The sequence below is a fragment of the Lacerta agilis genome, chromosome 10 (assembly GCF_009819535.1).
Source record: "Lacerta agilis isolate rLacAgi1 chromosome 10, rLacAgi1.pri, whole genome shotgun sequence".
NCBI lineage: Eukaryota > Metazoa > Chordata > Lepidosauria > Squamata > Lacertidae > Lacerta > Lacerta agilis.
In genome coordinates this window covers 5,056,619-5,063,286 of record NC_046321.1, presented here as the reverse complement: position 1 = coordinate 5,063,286, position 6,668 = coordinate 5,056,619, and positions in this window count along the sequence as shown.

Below are 6,668 nucleotides of genomic sequence, written 5' to 3'. Positions count from 1 at the left end.
CTGGCAGCGTTGCATGGGTGTGCAAAGAAATGGGTAGGAAAAGAAAACCGAATGCTGCTTTGGCTAATACAAGTTTCAGGTGTGAAAGGTGGGGTGGGGGTGGGGGTGGGGACGAGGACTGAGAAGAAATGCCCCCTTGTCACTTCATCAGGCAGTCATTAAGCTGGGGAAGGGGTTTCAGGAGGTGAATAAAAAGTGGAATGAAAGCTCTCACGCTGGTGCTCTTGGTGAGTGGCTGCAGATCAAACACACACACACACACACCCCACTGCTGTGGCACAGAATAATAAAATTGTAGAATTGGAAGTCTCTTAAAAAGCAGAGACATCACCTTGCCGACAAAGGTCCGTATAGTTAAAACTATGGTTTTCCCAGTAGTGATGTATGGAAGTGAGAGCTGGACCATAAAGAAGGCTGATTGCCGAAGAACTGACACTTTTGAATTGTGGTGCTGGAGGAGACTCTTGAGAGTCCCATGGACTGCAAGAAGATCAAACCTATCCATTCTGAAGGAAATCAGGCCTGAGTGCTAACTGGAAGGACAGATCCTGAAGCTGAGGCTCCAAGACTTTGGCCACCTCATGAGAAGAGAAGACTTCCTGGAAAAGACCCTGATGTTGGGAAAGATGGAGGGCACAAGGAGAAGGGGACGACAGAGGACGAGATGGTTGGACAGTGTTCTCGAAGCTACCAACATGAGTCTGACCAAACTGTGGGAGGCAGTGGAAGACAGGAGTGCCTGGCGTGCTCTGGTCCATGGGGTCACGAAGAGTCGGACACGACTAAAAGACTAAACAACAACAACAAGGAATTGGAAGGGACCCCCAAGAGTCATCTAGTCCAACCCCCTGCAGTGCAGGAATTACAATTAAATAATTCCTGACAGATGGCCATCCAACCTCTGTTTAAATTCCTCCAATGAAGGACCACCTTCCATGGGAGTCCGTTCCACTATCAAACTGTCTGAAACTAGCTTCTTCTTTGTCGGAATCTGTTTTCTTGTAATTTGAATCCATTGGTTTGGTTGGTCCCATCTGGAGCAGCAGAAAACAAGCTTGCTCCATCTTCCATTGGACAACCCTTGAGATATGATAAGATGGCTCTCAGTCTTCTCTTTTCCAAGCTAAACATACCCAGCACCTTCAACTGTTCCTCTTCAGGCTTAGTTTCCAGACCCTTCGTCATCTTGGTCGCCCTCCTCTGCACACATTCCAGCTTGTCAACAAGCTTCTTAAATTGTGGCACCCAGAACTGGACACAGTATTCCAGTTGGGATCTTACCAAGGAAGAATACCACCACTTCCCTTAATTAGGACACTACAGTTATGTTGATGCAGCCTAGAATAGCATTAGCTATTTTTGCTGCTGCATCGCACTGTGGACTGATGTTCAGATTGTGGTCTACTAAGACCCCCGGTTAGGGGAGACGCAAACCCGGTTCACCAGATTACAAGTCCACCGCTCTTAACCACTACACCGCACTGGCTCCCTGAACGCAGGAGAGCTTTCCTATAGGGGTGTGTGCTCAATCCCCAAAACAGAGTGTAGGAAATATCATGGAAATGTAAGAAGCATGATGAATGCATCTTGACCCTACATTGCATTTCCAGCAAACCATGCCCCACTTAGAAGCTTATGAGTGGGGCATGAAGGAAAAACCAGGAGCATAAAAACACAAGCCCACATCAAAGAGAGCCAGGGTGGTGTAGTGGTTAAGAGCAGTGGACTCATAATCTGGTGAACCGGGTTCGCATCCCCACTCCTCCACATGCAGCTGCTGGGTGACCTTGGGCTAGTCACACTTCTCTGAAGTCTCTCAGCCCCACTCACCTCACAGAGTGCTTGTTGTGGGGGAGGAAGGGAAAGGTTAGCCGCTTTGAGACTCCTTCGGGTAGTGATAAAGTGAGATATCAAATCCAAACTCTTCTTCTTCAAAGAAAGTCCTTCTTCACACAGCGCAGAGTTAAACTGTGGAACTGCAGGAGGCAGTGATGGCCACTAACTCAGATAGCTTTAAAAGAGGTTAGTACAGATTCATGGAGAAAGCTATCAATGGCTACTAGTCCTGATGGCTATGCTCTACCTCCACAGTCGGAGGCAGATGTGCCAACTCTAGAGGGCCGAGATATCTTTAGTCCCTTGTATATTTGTTGGAGGGATGCGGGTGGCACTGTGGTCTAAACCACTGAGCCTAGGGCTTGCCGATGAGCTCCCGTCGCTCGGTCCCAGCTCCTGCCAACCTAGCAGTTCAAAAGCACACCAGTGCAAGTAGATAAATAGGTACCATTCCGGCAGGAAGGTAAACGGCATTTCCATGCGCTGCTCTGGTCTCGCCAGAAGCAACTTAGTCATGCTGGCCACATGACCCGGAAAAACTGTCTGCAGACAAACACTGGCTCCCTCGGCCAGTAAAGCGAGATGAGCACCGCAACCCCAGAGTCATTCATGACTGGACTTAATTGTCAGGGGTCCCTTTACCTTTACATATTTGTTGGAAGGGGGCCGGGCTTCGCAGCATCAGTGGCCAGCTCCTCTAGAGTCCTCAGCCTCCTCCAGGGCTTTTTCCAAGCAAGCGGAGACTGTGCCTACATGCAACCAACCTCTCTTCCACCCTTTTCATGCCTCTTCTGGTTCTGGGAGACAAGCGGGGAGGGGAGCTTGTCGCAGCACAAGGTGGAGAGACCCATGACTCTTCACTGGCCAAACTCATCTCTGCCTCTTGTCTCCCTCGTCTCCTGCTTCAGCTTCTGCCTTTGATTCTGGACTTCTCTCTTCCACAGACTCTCCCAGCTCACCAAGCCCTGTTACCCCTACAGCCTCTGACACATCCTCTTCCCAGTCTTCTCCCTCTAACCACTCACCATCGTCCCACCACCACTGCTTAGGCTCCGAGCCTTCTTCCCTTGGTGGCCCCCCAGCAGGTTCCTCACACCATTCCTCTGCCTCCAACCAGTCCATGACAGCTAGGCTGAGAGGCAGGGACTGGACTGAGGTCACCCAGTGAGCTTCATGGCTGAGTGTGTTTTTGAACCCTGTCCTCCCAGGTCCTAGTCCATCACTCTAACCACTACACCACACTGCCATCTTATGTCCTTTAGGACAACAGGGAGAGAGGTCTTCCCCGAACACAGGGTATTATTGGAACTCTCGTTCCCCTCCTCCTCCTGCTCATTCCAGCGCAGGATCCAAGCAGTCAGCCCAGAAACCAGCTCGGGGCAAATTTGTGCATGATCACATCCTCTCAGCAAATGCGGCTGTCAGCTTGAGTGAGTGGAAATGTCATTTTTACAATCAACCCCGGAGCCACGATTCAAGCGATTCTATACGACTTAGTTATTTGCTTTCGCTCTCCAGTGTAAAAAAGAAGAAGCAAACCTTGTGTGGGATTTGCCGGGCCTGGGATTCAGGCTTGGCCTGCTCAAAAGCTAGGAGAGAATATTCTGGCAGATCTCTCGGCTGCCACACCCCTTCGATTTTCTCCCCAGGCAAATGCTCCACAGGTGCTCCCGCTGACGAAAGTGTGCACCTGGTTTGCAAACAAGATGGCAGCCTGTCGCAGCCTGTGCGTAACTCTAGCCTTTTGTCTCTGGATTCCAGACGCCAGCTTCCGCCTACCTGTGCTGGCTGCGGCTGAGGGCAGTTGTAGTCCAAAACATCTGGAAGGCACCAGGTTGGTGAAAGCTGCTCTAAGCACAGCTGGTAAGGAGGACCCGACTATCAATGGCTCCTAGCCAGAGTGACTGCGGACACCATCAGAGACAACATGTCTCCGAATGCCAGTTGTTGAGAATCTCAGATGGGGAGATTTCTGCTGTTGCTTTCAGGAACTGCTATTGGGATTCCTGTTGGGATATCTGGGTAGCCACCGAGAACCGAGTGTTAGACTAGGTGGGTCTTTGTCCTGATCTAGCAGGACAAATTCAGCATTTTTGGACTAAGCCTTAGGATAGGGGTAGGCTTCTGGTTCCTTCTTCCGCCGCTCTTTAAGAGTCATGGCACAAAATGTTTGAAAACAATCTTAACACTACAACGGGCTATCTGTAAGAAAACTGTCCAAGATCTGGATATTCAGCAAGGTACGACATACCGTATTTTTCGCTCCATAGGACGCACCGGACCATAGGGCACACCTCATTTTTAGGAGAGGAAACAAGAAAAAAAATATTTTTCTGGTTTTCCTCCTCTAAAAGCCCTGTTGTTGTTTTTTAGGTAAAGGTAAAGGGACCCCTGACCATCAGGTCCAGTCGTGTCCGACTCTGGGGTTGCGGCGCTCATCTCGCTCTATAGGCCAAGGGAGCCGGCGTTTGTCCGCAGACAGCTTCCGGGTCATGTGGCCAGCATGACTAAGCCGCTTCTGGTGAACCAGGGCAGCGCACGGAAACGCCGTTTACCTTCCCGCTGGAGCGGTCCCTATTTATCTACTTGCACTTTGACGTGCTTTCGAACTGCTAGGTGGGCAGGAGCTGGGACCGCACAACGGGAGCTCACCCCGTGGCAGGGATTTGAACCGCCGACCTTCTGATCAGCAAGCCCTAGGCTCTGTGGTTTAACCCACAGCGCCACCTGGGTCCCCTGTTGTTGTTTTTTAGGATCAGCTAAAAGTTTTGCAGCTTTTTTGCAAAGGGAAAAGCCCTGGTTTTTTGTTTTTGTTTTGAGGATCAGCTAAAGGTTTTGCAGCTTTTTTTGCAAAGGGGGAAAAGCAAAGAGGAAAAGCCCCATTTTTATGGGGTTTAACTCACATTTCTGAAAAATCTTAAGGAAAGGGAGCCTTTTCTACTGTTTCCAGACAGATAATCTAATCAGCCAGTCACATGTCCTGGGCCCGGGGAAGCAAACAACCTCCCTCTGTAGCACATTCAACAAAGGAGCCCTGGGCAAGGGGGCAGGGCCAAAAGGGAGCCAGGGACTCTTATCTCTCTCCTGATCTCTTGCTGATCAGCTGCTGAGCGGGGTCCTTTCAACACTCCCTTTTCTCTTTGTAAAATAAAAAGCACAATCTGCTTTTGACCCCTGGGCAATTCAGCTCCAGTGACCACCATTCGCTTCATAAGACGCACAGGTATTTCCCCTTACTTTTTAGGAGGAAAAAAGTGTGTCTTATGGAGTGAAAAATACGGTAGCTGCCTTGTGGGATATATTCGGGAGAAGAAAAGGCTAACGGGTAAATCCTACACAAATCTGGAGTGGAGTCCCTAAGACAGTTGGATGGCGCCTTGTACGCCTCCTTCCAGCAACTCCTGCAGCCAAGCTGGTGCCAAAATTCTTGCTCTGATTTCCTTTGGGCCACATCAGCCAGTCCGAGATGGGGGTTTTGTCGTCTGGTCAGCCATGGACCTCCAGACACACCGCCCAGGCTTGCACCCCGATGAGGTCACTTTGGTGCTGCTAATGCAGTAAAAATAATGTGGGAAGCAGGAGTTACGAGTGACCGGTCTCTGCAGCCACAGCAGCCGCTGCGATTCTTCAGCAATTTGGCTTCGCCCCCAGAGGCACACTACATTGTCTCTCAAGGCAGACGGATGCCAACAAATTTCTCCTGGAGTTTCCGCCAGCCCTCCAGTGAAGTTATTTTTGGATAGGAGAGAAGGAAAGGAGGTTTTGCAGAGCAAGCAGAGGTTGCTGAGCGAATGGAACAGCTTAGCTGGATGCAGCCCATTGCACCAGGGGAAACTGCTTTGCAAGTATGTACTTCATGGGTAATATTAAAATACTTTCAGAGAAGTTTGCACTAAGATGCAGATGAATTTTCACGAGGATTAAAAAAAATCTTAAGCTTGCAATGGGTAAATTTGACCATCTCTACCAAGTCAATTCTATGAACAAGCTAAACTCTTCTCAGAACCTGAGAATGTTTGCACCGTCGCTGGATGAATGCCGTATTGCTGCTATCCTCCGTTTGGCTGAAAGAGAGATTTGGCGTTCGTTTGTTTTTTAAAGAAATGTTTTTAATGTGTTTTCAACGAGTGTTTCTCAAATGCTAAAGATCTGGTTCTGTTCTCTCGCAGCTGACTTCACTTGGGAGCATATCGTACTCAAGCCAGCATAACATTATATAGGGTGTCAGGGTGACTTTTACAGAGCCCTATAAAAACAGAGGGAAAGCTGCCCCCAATAACCATTTGCAAGGAGCAATAAAAGATCAAGGGCATTGCTCAGATGCCATCTGAAGCCCTTCTGTTTGTTGAAATGGTTCCCATTCCCCAATGGATTTTGCTTTTCATTTTTATTTTATTTTTGCAACTCTTAAAATGCCCTTCCCTTTTGCCGCGATGGAAGCTGAAAAAATAAAGGGTCCTTTGGCACCTTAAAGATTTATTACGGCATAAACTTTTGTGGGGCAGAGTTTGCCTTGCATGAAGTGGTCACCTGAGTGTGCATGTGTGTGCATCAGGAGTTCAGAAAGAAGAAAAACTGTTGGTTTTATAAAATGAGTTCAAAGGGCTAAGCAATGCAGGAGACATAAGAAGTTCCAATTAGTATGGATATGATTCGGTTCCCGCCAGTAGAGGCTTGTGATGCTGTGGCACTTAGCATCACTGCAGCTTACCAGGAGGGGTTGAGGTCCGCATGGTGCAAGCAGGTTGGCTCCACCGGTGTGTTTGCACCGCACCAACCTCACCACCAATCGACCCTCCCCTTCCCAGTAAGCTACAGCAATGCCCCTGTTG